Source organism: Schistocerca americana, chromosome 5 (assembly GCF_021461395.2).
Source record: "Schistocerca americana isolate TAMUIC-IGC-003095 chromosome 5, iqSchAmer2.1, whole genome shotgun sequence".
NCBI classification, from domain to species: Eukaryota; Metazoa; Arthropoda; class Insecta; order Orthoptera; family Acrididae; genus Schistocerca; species Schistocerca americana.
The window spans coordinates 134,562,403-134,577,364 of NC_060123.1; the positions used below are offsets into that span (position 1 = coordinate 134,562,403).

Below are 14,962 nucleotides of genomic sequence, written 5' to 3' on the forward strand. Positions count from 1 at the left end.
TGCAGTCATTAACCTTTCCTCCAAAAGCCTAAGCCCCACAGAAATATCAGTCCTTTCCAAAGGTCTCACCTTTTGCCCCATTCCCAAATTCAGGCATGCAGGACTTGTTAAAGACCTTCTCTCCTTCTCCTGGTCCCTACAGTGGAAACACTTTTTCGCCAACAAACCTACCAATCAGGCTCAACCAAAGACCAATGTTGAATCCTACCTGACTCAGCTTACTATGCCATCCAACCGTGATCCACCCCCACTGCCCCCAAATCACCCCCTATTAACTTTCCAGAATTTCTTAACATCGAACCTCACCTCCCCGTCATTTCCCAAATCCCTCAACGTGTAAACTAACCTCACATCCAAAGAAAGAACCGCAGTCCACCATCTAAAAAATGGTTCCAACTTTATAATCCTACCTGCTGACAAAGGCTTCACCTGGCAGAAGAACTCTGTCAGCTGTCAGATTCATCCACCTGTTCCAGAAATCCAGCAGGATCTACAGTCTCTCCTCAAGTCCTTAGACGTATCCCAGAACCTCTCCCCAGAGCCCATCTCTCTCCTCACCCCACCCACTCCCCACACTCCTACCTTCTACATGCTTCCTAAAGTCCATGACCCTAACCACTCAGGATGTCCCATTGTGGCCGGTTACTGAGCCCCCACTGAGAGAATCTCTGCTCTCATAGACCAACACATCTGCAGTCTATAAAAGATACCATCCATTACCTCTATCGACTCTCCACAGTTCCTGTTCCTTTACCACACAGTGCCCTGCTCATCACTAGTGATCCCATCTCCCTTTACACTAACATCCCTAATGCCCATGGCCCTACCGCTACTGAACACTTAACTTTTCCAACATCCGATGGTTGACAAACCAAGAACTTCCTCCCTAGTTGCCATGACCAATTACATCCTTACCCAAAATTAGTTCTCCTTTGAAGGCATTACCTACAAACAAATCTGGGGTATGGCTATGGGCATCCACATGGCACCGTTCTGTCGCTCTATTCTAGAGGAACCCTTCCTAAACACCCAGAATCCGAAACCCTTCACCTGGTTCAGTTCATTGATGACATCTTTGTGATCTGGACTGAGAGTGAGGACACCCTGTCCACATTCCTCTAAAACCTCAACACCTCCTCCCCCATTTGCTTCTCTTGGTCATCCTCAACTCAACAATCCACCTTCCTTGATGTTAACCTCCACCTCAAAGGTAGGTACATAAGTACCTCTGTCCATTTCAAACCTACCAACTATCAACAATACTCCCACATCGACAGCTGCGACCCATTCCGTACCGAGAAGCCCCTTCCATACAATCTAGCCACCAGTGGTCATCGCATTTGTAGTGATGAGCAGAACCGCTCGAAATATACTGAGGCCTTCACAGGTGGTGATTATCCTCACAACCTTGCACAGAAACAGATCTCCTGTGCCTTATCTCTCCAGTAACCCACCAACTCTCAAAGTCATACTGTCCAGTCATAAAGGAGCTTTCCCCTCGTGACTCAGTACCACTCAGAACTGGAGCAACTAAATTACATTCTCTGCCAGGGTTTTGACTACCTCTCATTGTGCCATTCCAAGCCCCCCACCTCCACCCCCATGCACACACACAGAGGTATTCCACTGCCCACCAAACCTATGCAATATTCTCATCCATCCCTACACAACTCTTTGCCTCACGGATTGTATCCCTACATGCAAGACCAGTGCCATACATCTTCCACTACCAACTACTCCAATCCGGTCACAAACATCACCTGTCCCATTAAAGGCATGGTTATCTGTGAACCAGTCATGCGATCAACAAGTTAAGCTGCAACCACTGTGCTGAATTCTACATGGGCATGACAACCAACAGGCTATCTTTCCACACGAATGGCCACCAACAAACTGTGGCCAAAAAACAGCTGGACCACTCTGTTGTTGAGCACACTGCCCAAAGCAACATTCTTCATTTCAGTGACTTCTTCACAACCTGTGCCATCTAGATCCTTCCCACCAACACCAGGTTTTCTGAATTGTGCAGGTGAGAACTCTCCCTGCAATATATGCTATGTTCCCATAACCCTTGTGGCCTCAGCCTTTGTTAATCATTGTCCTTACCCATCTAACCCCTCCCCTGTTGCCATTCCAGCACTATACAGCCCTCTATTCCATCAACGCATCCGGTCTTTTTACTTATCTCCTTTTCTGTTACCTCCCCCCTCTCTCCACTGCTCTCCGTCTAACCTCCCAACTGCTCCTAGATGCCCTACCCTCTTTCCACCTTGTCCCTGGACACTCTTACAGCAGCACCTTACTGTCCCCCAGTCTTACCTACTATCTACTTTACTGTCCCCCTTTGAGGGCGTTACATAAATTAAATCTGGGGTATGGCTATCCCTCCCTGCCCCTGCCTCTTCCTTACCGCCTCCTGGTTGCTCTCCCATCATGCGCTGCTGTTCATAGTCTGGCTTCAGCTGCCAGAGACTGTGGTCATATGTGTGTGAGTTGCGTTTACCGAGTGTCTGTGTATGTGTTGTCTATTTTTGACAAAGGCCTTGTTAGCTGAAAGCTTACTGTGTGACAGTCTTTTTGTTTTGCATATCTGTGACTCAGCATCTCCACTATATGTTGAGTAGCAACCATCCCTTTATAATATTGTTCAATAGAAGAGATGTGTCTCACAGTAGTAAAGATGAACAAATGCTCATAGTTCTTAAGGTATGCACTTTAGAGCCTCCTTTAGTGGACTTTTTTGTTTGTTTTGATCCATACAAGCATCTCTCGAGATATGAAAAGCAAAGAGCTTGCAGTAGAAGAGATTTGTTTCATAGTATGAAGGATGAAGTCATGCTCATAGCTCTTAGAGTATACATTCTAGAGCCCATGTTTACCACACGTTTTTGCTCTGAATGATTATTCCTGTCATACCTGTGAATACTGACCATTTCTCCTTGTAGACACTGTATGATCAATGTCCTCTGGTAGTACACTTGGTATGACTTCCAAAAACTTGAGAAGTGTTTTGGTAGGGGGTAAATGATATTTAAAGTCTGCCACCTGCCTTATCTGCTATTGAATCTATGAAATTGTTCAACTTCATACCTCTACAAGTTATGGCAACCAGATATTTGTAAGAATTCATTAGTATCAGACACCAAAGGCAGTGCCTTGTTAATGTAGCCATCATACTCGGTCGCTCACCATCTTTACCATTTGGTTGTAGTTGCTTCATTCATTTCATTTCACTGATAATGCTATGTAATGTGGATGTTCTGGGTCAGCCTCTTGATTTTTCTCTAGGATTTTCCTTTTAATTTTTTGTATTTTTTTTCTGAAGCTGTTATGTGAAAATAGATGTCCAGTTAATTTAGTATTTCTGCTCTGTATCACGTTAATCAATGGTCATTTCTCTTTAATTTCTTTTAGTATTTTGGTATTATATTTCTATCAGTCAATGATGGTTTTTTGGTTCTACTCTATTTCCATATCGCTGCTGCCTCTGTTTCTTTCTTTTCCTGTTTCTACTGTGTCCACTATTCACAACCATAACTTAAAATGTTCCAAATAAATGTTTTAGTAATTTATTTCTTGTTTATGTGTTAAGCTGTTTGTTTGTTAATAGCTTACTTTCATTTCTGAAGGTTTGGTCTTTGCGATACTTCAGCCACTCATAGAGCCCCACATAACAAGACACTGAACAACTGACATGAACAGTACAACACGAATAACATAAAAGAGAGTCAGTCAACAGGGTACCATTCCACTGGTCCATCTGCCCACTTTTCTTCCACATGATTATTCAGCTGATGATGGGGAAGCATACAAAAAAAGACTTGTGCAGCATTTTTTGGCTTTCAGTGTGACAGGCTCAAATTTGTGCGAAGTCTTCAACCTCTCATGGATTCCATCTAAAATGTATCAATTACTGTGTCAGGATGCCCTTTACAATAACCAGCACCTCTTACTTTTGATCACATGTGCAGTTCAGTGTCCAACTACAATCACAAACGAATGCAAGTCATAGTGGTGGGAGTTGAATTCTACTGGTGCCGCAAGAAACCAAACCAGTCATACAGTACCTGGGCAGCCGAACTTCACAGCCTTAGCCATAAGTGTCAATTCATTAGTGATGCCCATAATCACTCTTATGCAAACTCTGTGGTGCACAATGCAATATCTATTTAGCTCTGGACAAGGAAGTGCACTAGAAGGCCCTATTACCATAAATTCCTGTTGGAGGTGGCCACATTGGCCCACCCATTGTATGCTTTGTTACACAAGAATGTACCTTTTTGCTTGAGCCTGGATTGCAAACATCAGGTGTTGAAATCCAAACTACTCATGCCCACTTGTTTAGCTATGTTCTCTCTGGACCAGCACATAGTTTGGTGACTGATGCCTCACAGTACAACCTTGGCACAGTCGTAGTGCACTAGTATGCCTGTGGCTTGAATGATCCATTGCTTTTACCCGTAAGTCTCCTACTCTGGCCCAGCAGTGCTACTCTCAGGTGGAAAAAGAGGCTCATTTCATATTTTTTTGTATGGCTCTGAGTTTCACATTTGTACTGACCATAATCCCTTGGTCTCCTTGCTTTATGCTCACACTTCCTTGCCTGACAAGGTAGCACACTGCCTACAATGCTGGGTGCTGTTCTTGTCTTGCTACAATTATGAAATCTATTTTTGACCTATGTCTAAACATTTCAATGCGGACACCTTGTCCCACCTTCCTGTGGGTCTTGGTCCTTACTTTGATCATGAAGAATTGTTTTGCTTCCCTCTGGATACTGAAATGATTGCACATAACAGCAATGTGTGACTGGATTGAAGAGTTCCTAGATAACAGAGTGCATCATGTCATTCTCAATGGAGAGGTCTTCCGAAGTGAGAGTGATTTCAGGTGTGCCGCAGGGGAGTGTTGTGGGACCGTTGCTATTCACAATATACATAAATGACCTTGTGGATAACATCCGAAGTTCACTGAGGCTTTTTGTGGATGATGCTGTAGTATATCGAGAGGTTGTAACAATGGGAAATTGTACTGAAATGCAGGAGGATCTGCAACGAATTGATGCATTGTGCAGGGAATGGCAATTGAATCTCAATGTAGACAAGTGTAATGTGCTGCGAATACATAGAAAGAGAGATCCTTTATCATTTAGCTACAATACAGCAGGTCAGCAACTGGAAGCAATTAATTCCATAAATTATTTTGGAGTAGGCATTAGGAGTGATTTAAAATGGAATGATCATATAAAGTTGATTGTCGGTAAAGCAGATGCCAGACTGAGATTCATTGGAAGAATCCTAAGGTAATGCAATCTGAAAACAAAAGAAGTAGGTTACAGCACTCTTGTTTGCCCACTGCTTGAATATTGTTCACCAGTGTGGGATCCGTACCAGATAGGGTTGATGGAAGAGATAGAGAAGATCCAACAGAGAGCAGCACGCTTCGTTACAGGATCATTTAGTAATCGCGAAAACGTTATGGAGATGATAGATAAACTCCAGTGGAAGACTCACCATGAGGATAAAATCAGAGAGATTAGACCCCACACAGATGCATACCGACAATCCTTCTTTCCACGAACAATACGAGACTGGAATAGAAGGGAGAACAGATAGAGGTACTCAATGTACCCTCTGCCACGCACCCTCAGGTGGCTTGCAGGGTATGGATGTAGATGTAGATGTAGATGCCGTTGCTACCAATCTGGTTCTCTGCCAGATAGTTCAGTTTGTTCAACAGGGCTGTCCAGATAAAATGCTGGGTCAGGCTTCATACCGATGTACAACTATTTTTCCTTATGATATCACTTCTCTGTTTTTGACAGTGTTCTGCTGTTGTCTATGTAAGAACTTCCTTCTGGAGTAGCCGTTCCCACCACATTATGGCACAAGGTTCTGCTCCTTCTCCACCAGGGCCATTGGGCAGTTTTGCACACTAACCTGCTAGCTAGGAGACATGTTTTTTGGCTGGGTATTAATGATGAAATTGACCATTTTGTTGAAGCTTGTGAGCAGTTTGTCTGACAGCAGGCAGCTCCCAGGGTATCCTTGTCCGCCTGGCCTGCTACCAACCCCCTCCCCCCTGCCCCATGGGAATGCATTCATGTAGACTTTACAGGTCCCTTATCGAATTCCTATTGGCTCTTGGTTGTGGATGCATTTTCCTTACATTATTCGGTGTGCTTCGACATCAGCTGCAGTCACAGCTCATATGCTTTTGGTAATGGGCCCCAGTACATGTTTCACACCTTCCATTTGTTTTGTTCCAGTCATTGCATTCATCATGTTACAGCTCTGCCCTTCCACCCTCAATCGAATGATGAGGTGCAATGACTAGTGCATACATTCAAGTCCCAAATGAAAACGTTTGTTGTGGATTCTGTTTTCTGGGTACCTATCACATCATGCTTGTGGGAAAGCAGAGCCCAGCTGAGATGCTCCACTGCTGGTAGCCACACACCCTCCCCCCATCTTCTGCTGCCTGTGCTGCAACTGCCACAGTTGGGTTTTACTGGCCACTTCGTGCTGGGATCACTGGTATGGGTGCGAGGGTTTGAGCACTGTGCCAAGTGGACACTGGCTACTGTTGTCTGCCATCAGAGATGCTGTCTTTGTGATGTCTGTATGGCCAAGTGGCACACCACTTTTGTCAGTTGGACCCCAGCTTGCCGCTGGAAGCTACAGGTTCTTGGTTGCAGATCCTGTCACTGCAGCCTGCTCTGCCACCCACTGCCTCGAGCCCATTGTCACCAGCTGTGGAAGCATCCATGTTCCATTGGGTGCCTCCTCCATGTGCAGTGCCATGGGGTTCCAGCTTTGTGGTGCCGGGTGCTGGTCCGTCTCCAGCCTTGGATCTATTGCCACAGCCTGCTGTTCCGGTCAGGCTGCCTCCACTGGCCCCTGCGGCACCATTGCTTCAGCCACCATCGCTGGTGGTTCCAGTCCTGACTCCTCCACAGTGGGATCTACCTATTGATTGTGATGCAGATATGACGATGGCATCCTCCTCTCTGGTGCTGTCATTGGGTGCCATGCAGGCCCTTCGCCCTCGGATGTGGCCTCATCTCCATGTGTTCAGGCTCTATGTTCTGGTACCTAGTTGACACACACTTGACACAAAGGAGAGGTGTTCTGTAGCCTGCTACTAGTACATGTAAGTGTGAGTGCGCCAAAAGTGGTTTCGCCATGCGTGCGTGCTTGAACTGGTGTTCAACTGTATCAGCGTGGGCTGGCTGCTGTAGGCCACCTGTGGGACATGTGCACACAGCACTGTCTTCACCACACTTTCTGCTGGCAACTCGCGGAGCAGTGATGACTGACCCTCTTTTAAGTTCTTCCAGTTGTACCGTTCTCATCATTTGTTCTGTGTCTTGTTACAAGGGGATCCATGAGAGGCTGAGTTATGTTGTTGTTCAGATGTTTATGAATAAAGCCATGTTTTTGTTACTTGGATCAGTTTCATGTACAAATTGGTTACAACATAAATGAAAATAATTTCCATATTATTTTGCTTCCTGCTTTTATTTCATTGTGGTTGTAAAAATGAGTTACACCACATGCATAGTTGGGAGCAAACATATCATTATTACATAGTTTACTGCAATTTTGAGTTAATACTTATCTGTTTTAAATAATTTCAATGACACTCACAATCTGTAGCACCGATTGTGGGCTCCTGATTGTGAGTGGAGTTGAAGGTTAAACCCAGAGACTTTCAGGGTTTTACAATAGGCTATGTTGTAACTTCTTAGGTTTGTGTGATTGGGTTGAGTACTGTAGGATCCACATGAATGGCTCAGGGGTTTATTGTACACCAGAGCGTGCCAACAAGTGGTTGACTGTGTGTGAGATTTTAGTCTGGGATTTTAGATTGGTTGACTCTTCATAAAGTCCAGATAATGACAGCTGTGGGAGACCCTGTAGTATTAGTTCATTAAAAGAAATGCTCCCTACCCCCAACAATGATACTGGTGAAGTCCTAGTGATCAACTGATGAAGCATTTGAATATAAGTGTCAGAATCTGAAGCAGTCTCAACAACCAAAGGAGCTCATGTACAGAAAGCTGACTAAAACCTGAAATTGACAGCAGTATCGTTGTAGGCATAAATATTATTATTTTTTTGGAAAAGATAGGCTAAGGAGAAATGGGGGTGGTGTATTTGCCATGGTAGATATGAAAATCAGTTTCTGCTGAGACATACTTTGAAGCTACTTGCAAGATTGTATGGTTAAGACTCAGCATCCATGGTGGGAACAATCTCGTTTTCAAATTCTTTTGTGAACCACCAGACTCATTCCGAAATGTAACCATAAACTTTAGAGAAAACCTGAGCTCAAATGAAGTTTGTGACTGCACTAAGGATTTTGTGTAGCATATCTTGGATGAAGTGTCATCAACAAATCTAAAAGTTACTTTAGTTGTGCCTCGTTGATGTGTATTGGGAGCCTTGCTATTTATTTTGTATGTTAATGATCTTTTAGTAATAACCTCAGACATTTTACATACGATAAAGTTACCTATAATAAGGTACTGTCTGTAAAATACTGCACTGTTATTCAGTCAAATCTTGAGAAAATTTCAAAGTAGTGCAGAGATTGACAACTTGTTTTAAATGTTCATAAATGTAAAATTGTGCAGTTTATGAAATACAAAAACATAGTATCGTATTTCTACAGTATCCACGAGTCAGAACTGGAATCAGTCAACTCATACATACACTATGTGATCAAAAGTGTCCGGACACCTGGCTGAAAATGACTTACAAGTTTGTGGTGCCCTGCACCGGTAATGCTGGAATTCAGTATGGTGTTGGCCCACCCTTAGCCTTGATGACAGCTTCCACTCTTGCAGGCATACGTTCACTCAGGTACTGAAAGATTTCTTGGGAATGGCAGCCCATTCTTCACAGAGTGCTGCACTGAGGAGAGGTATCGATGTCAGTCAGTGAGACCTGGCACAAAGATAGTGTTCCAACACATCCCAAAGGTGTTCTGTAGGGTTCAGGTCAGGACTCTGTGCAGGCCAGGCCATTGCAGGGATGTTATTGTCGTGTAACCACTCCGTCACAGGCTGTGCATTATGAACAGGTGCTCGATTGTGTTGAAAGATGCAGTCGCCATCCCCGAATTGCTCTTTAACAGTGGGAAGCAAAAAGGTGCTTGAAACATCAATGTAGGCCTGTGCTGTGATAGTGCCATGCAAAACAAACAAGGGGTGCAAGCCGCCTCCATGAAAAACATGACCACACCATAACACTACTGCCTCCATAATTTACTGTTGGCACTACAAACATTGGCAGATGACGTTCACTGGGCATTTGCCATACCCATACCCTGCCATCGGACTGCCACATTGTGTACCATGATTCATCACTCCACACAACATTTTTTCACTGCTCAGTTGTCCAATGTTTACACTCCTTACACAAAGCGAGGTGTCATTTGGCATTTACCAGCGTGATGTGTGGCTTATGAGCATCGGCTTGACCATGAAATCCAAGTTTCCTCCCCTGATAATACTTGCAGTGGATCCTGATGCAGTTTGGAATTCCTGTGTTATGGTCTGGATAGGTGTCTGCCTATTACACATTATGACCCTCTTCAACTGTCCATGGTGTTTGTCAGTCAACAGACGAGGTCAGCCTGTATGCTTTTGAGCTGTACATGTCCCTTCACATTTCCACTTCACTATCACATCAGAAACAGTGGACCTAGGGGTGTTTAGGAGTGTGGAAATCTCACATACAGACATATGACACAAGTAACACCCTATCACCTGACCACTTTTGAAGTCCGTGAGTTCCTTGGAGTGTCCCATTCTGCTCTCTGATGATGTCTAATGACTACTGAGGTCGCTGATATGGAGTACCTGGCAGGTAGGTGGCAGCACAGTGCACCTAATATGAAAAATGTACGTTTTTGGAGGTGTCCGGATACTTTTGATCACATAGTGTATATCTCCGTATAAGAATTTTTAGACATATGAAATGGAACACATACATAGACTCTGTCATAGGCAAAGCAAGAGGCAGACTTCAGTTCATTGTTAAGGTACTGGGAAAGTAAAATGAGAGGAGATTGCTTACAAAACTCACAGGTGTCCCATCCTAGAATATTGCTGAAGTGTACGTGATCCATATATGAGGAAAGATGGAAAGTAATGCACAACAATTTTACTACCAAAAAGTTTAGTAGAAATGAATTGACATCTTTTAACTACGTTTCTACATAGCCAACAACATTCTCAACACATTTCTGCAATTGTAGTACGAATTTCGTATGCCCTGTTTATAGAAGTCCATTTGGTTGGAGCATAGCCATATGCAGACTGCTGATTTCACTTCCACAGCTGTCGCAATGCGTTGGCCAGCCAAGAATTTATTCATAGGACCAAACAGATGAAAGACTGTATGGTGGATACTGGAGCACCTCCCACCAAAATGTGGCAATTTTCTCATAAATAGGGGCAGCAACATGGAGGTGAGCATTGTCATGAAGAATTCTGACACCATCAGCTTTAATGTTGTGACGTTTTTCATGATGGGCATGGCGCTACTTAACCATAGTTTTAATGTAGGCTGCAGCATTCACAGCAGTTCCTTGTTAAGCAAAGTCCACCAATAAAACTCCAAACATATCCTAGAACACTGTCAGAAGCACTTTCCTAGCAGACTGAGTCATTTTGAATTGGTTTCCTGTTAGGAAACCAGCTTGTTTCCACTCCATAGAGGCCTGCTTGGATACAGACATGTAATGTTATCCCCACAACTCATCACCAGTGACAATTCCTTTCAGAAATTTGTGCCCTTCTGCAGCATAATGCTTTAAGTGATCCAAGCTTGTCATCATTCGATGTTCCTTATGGTTACCTGTCAGTTTCGTAGGCACCCAGCTAGCACAAACTTTACAGAATTTCACTGTCTCATGAACAGTATCATGCACTGCACCATAGGAAATACTGGACTGCTGCAATAAGGTTCACAGCTGCATGTGCCGGTCGCTCAGAATTGCTGCTTCAATGGCTCCAACATTCTGCATGGGTGCAGCTGTAAACCAGTTGCCCAGAGGTTGGTGAGTTGCTAAGGCTCACATGCCTCCCTTAGAAGAATGCACATTCTCTGGAGACGTTGCTACAGCCCATGCAGTTTTCCCCATACATGCCACACATATACCTGTGACTTTCATTCAGTTTATGCCCTTTGGCCCACAAATATCGAACTACACTTCACTGCTCTTCATGAGTTGACAGTAATATTCACACCATATTAGTAATGTAGTTCAGGTTACTCTTGCTACAGCTGCACATGAGAACAATATTACCCTCGGTAGTGCAAACTTCAAACTATATCATTGTGAAATTCAACATTTAGATGCAGTACCAGGGGAGAAAAAAATTATAGTGAGTTATTTTCTGATCCTCCCTCGTAAATACATCTAAACAAGGATGTTGAATGTATAAAAAGAAAGACGGCATGAATGGTTATAGATTTGTTCGCCTCACAATAGAGCATCACTGAAATGCTGAAAACTGTGAATCTGCAGACACCTGAAGAAGGCCACTGTACAGGCTGGCAGCCAGTCAAGGAATATTTTAGCAAATTAGTTTAAAAAATTTATTTCAAAGGCACCAGGTTAGATTAAAGGAAGGCATTGAATCAATTCAGAGGCAGACTGCTATATTTGCTGCCGGTAGATTTCAGCAACACACAAGTATTGTGAAGATGCTTTGGGAACTCAAATGGAAGTGCCTGGAGGGAAGGTGATGTACTTTTCAAGGAACACTATTGAGGAAATTTAGAGAACTGCCCTTTGAAGCTGATTGCAGAATGACCCTGTTGCCACCAATGAACAAATGGTTATTTAATTTGTTTATGTATTTAATAATGTGTGGTAGAGCATGTTTACGGTCCAGCCATAGGAACATTTAATTCATTTCAAGTTATTTAAATGTAAATCCAGTATTTCAAATGTGTTTCATTATGTCTGTGAGTGTGCATTGGCTTGAAGACAGGGTGGGAGCGCTCTAGCCAGTCACAGCACTCCGGAATGGGAAGACTGGATGGAAGTGGGAGAACAGTACAGGACAGGACACGGAGGGTCTGGGACAGTCGCACAGGACGCGATGGATGCATGATCGCAGCAGAGACTTGGAGAGTGTGGAGCAGTTTGCGCATTGTTGCAGCAGACAGAAATACTTCGTAGTGCCGACTTGTGCACTTGTGAGATTTCCGTGGCTTCTACAGTGAAGATGTAGTGTGCATTTAACAGTGAATATGCGAGCCATGTTGTTGTTCATAACTAATTACGTGCAGTAGGAATCTATTGTTTCCCTGTTATTTAACTTATATTTTATTTAATTGCTGGACCATCGACACCAATAAGTGTTTTGCAGAAATATACCACATTCTCAAAAGTACTTCTACTATGGTACTCGTCATTTAAAGTCATTAAGATAGTACCTGCAGATTTTATTTAATTGCAATCTTTCATTTATAAATTTCTATGTTACATTCACAATTGCTGAGTGATAGGAACCTTTGACCATTCGATTCATGGGTATATTCATATTGTATGCTGTAGACTCAGCAGTATTTGGCTTGTAATGCGGCAACTATGGTTCAAATGGCTCTGAGTGCTATGGGACTTAACATCTGAGGTCATCAGTCCCCTAGAACTTAGAACTACTTAAACCTAACTAACCTAAGGACATCACACACATCCATGCCCGAGGCAGGATTCGAACCTGCGACCATAGCGGTTGCGCGTTTCCAGACTGAAGTGCCTAGAAGCGCTCAGCCACAACGGCCGGCCACCAATGAACAGCTCACAGACAGGCCATGAAGAGAAGATATGAGAAATTAGTGCTCTGTTGGAGGCATATAGATAGTTGTTTTTCCCCTCACTCAGTTTGTGAGTGGAACAGGAAAGAAAATGACTAGTAGCTACACCATGCACTGTACAATTATTGCAGAATAAGTGTGGATGTAGATATGGATGTAGAAGTAGAAGTCTTTACAAGTTTTCTCCCAGAGTAACTTAAGCTGTGCCTACATTATTCAAGCTGCCTGCCTTTCAGAACTAACACATTGAAGCTGCTGACAAGAGATGACTTCAGCCCTCTGCTGAAGTTGGTGGTAGATCCATGCCACTGGTTTAGCCAATATCAAGCGTAGCAGATGGGTCACATGTGTGAACACTGGAGGGTTCTGGAAAGCAGAACACAGTTGCCTGACTTTCTTGTGATCCAGACCTCAATGAGAACAGATGTCTTTCTTTGGAGATGGCCTCTGTCTCTGCACTGCATGACCAGCCACCAGCAGAACTTAACATGAACCGACCCTACTCCTACTGCCTACATCTTTAATTTGTTTGGTCTCCTAGACGACCTGCACTTGGTAACTTTATATTGTAGATGCACCCCAAGTATTACATATACTGCAATATATGCTCTTTATTTTCTGTTCTCATTTAACATCAGCCCTGGATGCCCACTCCCAAGTCCTTACTCCTCAGCTGCTTGTACACCTCCAACTAGCCCACAAAAGCCTGCTTACAAAGTATCAAGAACCAGTAAGTAATAAGTGAAAAATCTGGGAATATATTACAACCCACTAAGTAACACTACAGAAGGGACTGCAGACTGTGGGCTTTCAAAAACATTAAAATGCAATGGTGTGATGGTGACCCTCAACTACTTTCCCTCTGACTCAGTGTTGAAATATTAAAAGTTTTGGCTGGTTCCGTTGTCTAGGGGCTGGGATACATAGTTGCCGCATTACAAGCCAAATACTGCTGAGTCTACAGCATACAATATGAATATACCCATGAATCGAATGGTCAAAGGTTCCTATCACTCAGCAATTGTGAATGTAACATAGAAATTTATAAATGAAAGATTGCAATTAAATAAAATCTGCAGGTACTATCTTAATGACTTTAAATGACGAGTACCATAGTAGAAGTACTTTTGAGAATGTGGTATATTTCTGCAAAACACTTATTGGTGTCGATGGTCCAGCAATTAAATAAAATATAAGTTAAATAACAGGGAAACAATAGATTCCTACTGCACGTAATTAGTTATGAACAACAACATGGCTCGCATATTCACTGTTAAATGCACACTACATCTTCACTGTAGAAGCCACGGAAATCTCACAAGTGCACAAGTCGGCACTACGAAGTATTTCTGTCTGCTGCAACAATGCGCAAACTGCTCCACACTCTCCAAGTCTCTGCTGCGATCATGCATCCATCGCGTCCTGTGCGACTGTCCCAGACCCTCCGTGTCCTGTCCTGTACTGTTCTCCCACTTCCATCCAGTCTTCCCATTCCGGAGTGCTGTGACTGGCTAGAGCGCTCCCACCCTGTCTTCAAGCCAATGCACACTCACAGACATAATGAAACACATTTGAAATACTGGATTTACATTTAAATAACTTGAAATGAATTAAATGTTCCTATGGCTGGACCGTAAACATGCTCTACCACACATTATTAAATACATAAACAAATTAAATAAACATATATCAAAGGAATATCAACAAAGGTAGGCCAGTAGCCTAGTGTCTCTGTGCTTTCTGGAACACAGTAAATATTTAACCAATTTTTTCATGAATAGTATATATCAGATATAAACAAAGACATAGATGAATAAACATATTTATAAGCATGCTGCTGCCATTTTTTCGTGTAACTGTGGAGTACTTATGGCCTGATGTGATTGATAGTAATTGGACACTTTAACCTCCAATAACTCATTTACTATTTAAGCTACATGTCTGTAATTTATACCAATTTAGGTTTACACTAATAGGTTTCTAAAGATATGTCAAGCGACAAAATCGGATGAACCGTTTAAATTTTCGAAATTCGTTGCTTGGTGTTACTTGTATAATTTATCATCAGATACTAAACTTTAAACTGATAAAGATATTGAAAATCTGATTACACCATCAGAATC

At 43.0% G+C, this 14,962-nt stretch overlaps 1 protein-coding gene across 1 annotated transcript in view; it reads left to right on the forward strand.

Moving 5' to 3' along the window:
- Positions 1–14,962, forward strand: part of LOC124616240 (myosin-11-like) — a 216,342-nt gene that overhangs the window by 54,604 nt on the left and 146,776 nt on the right. The window lies entirely within an intron of this gene.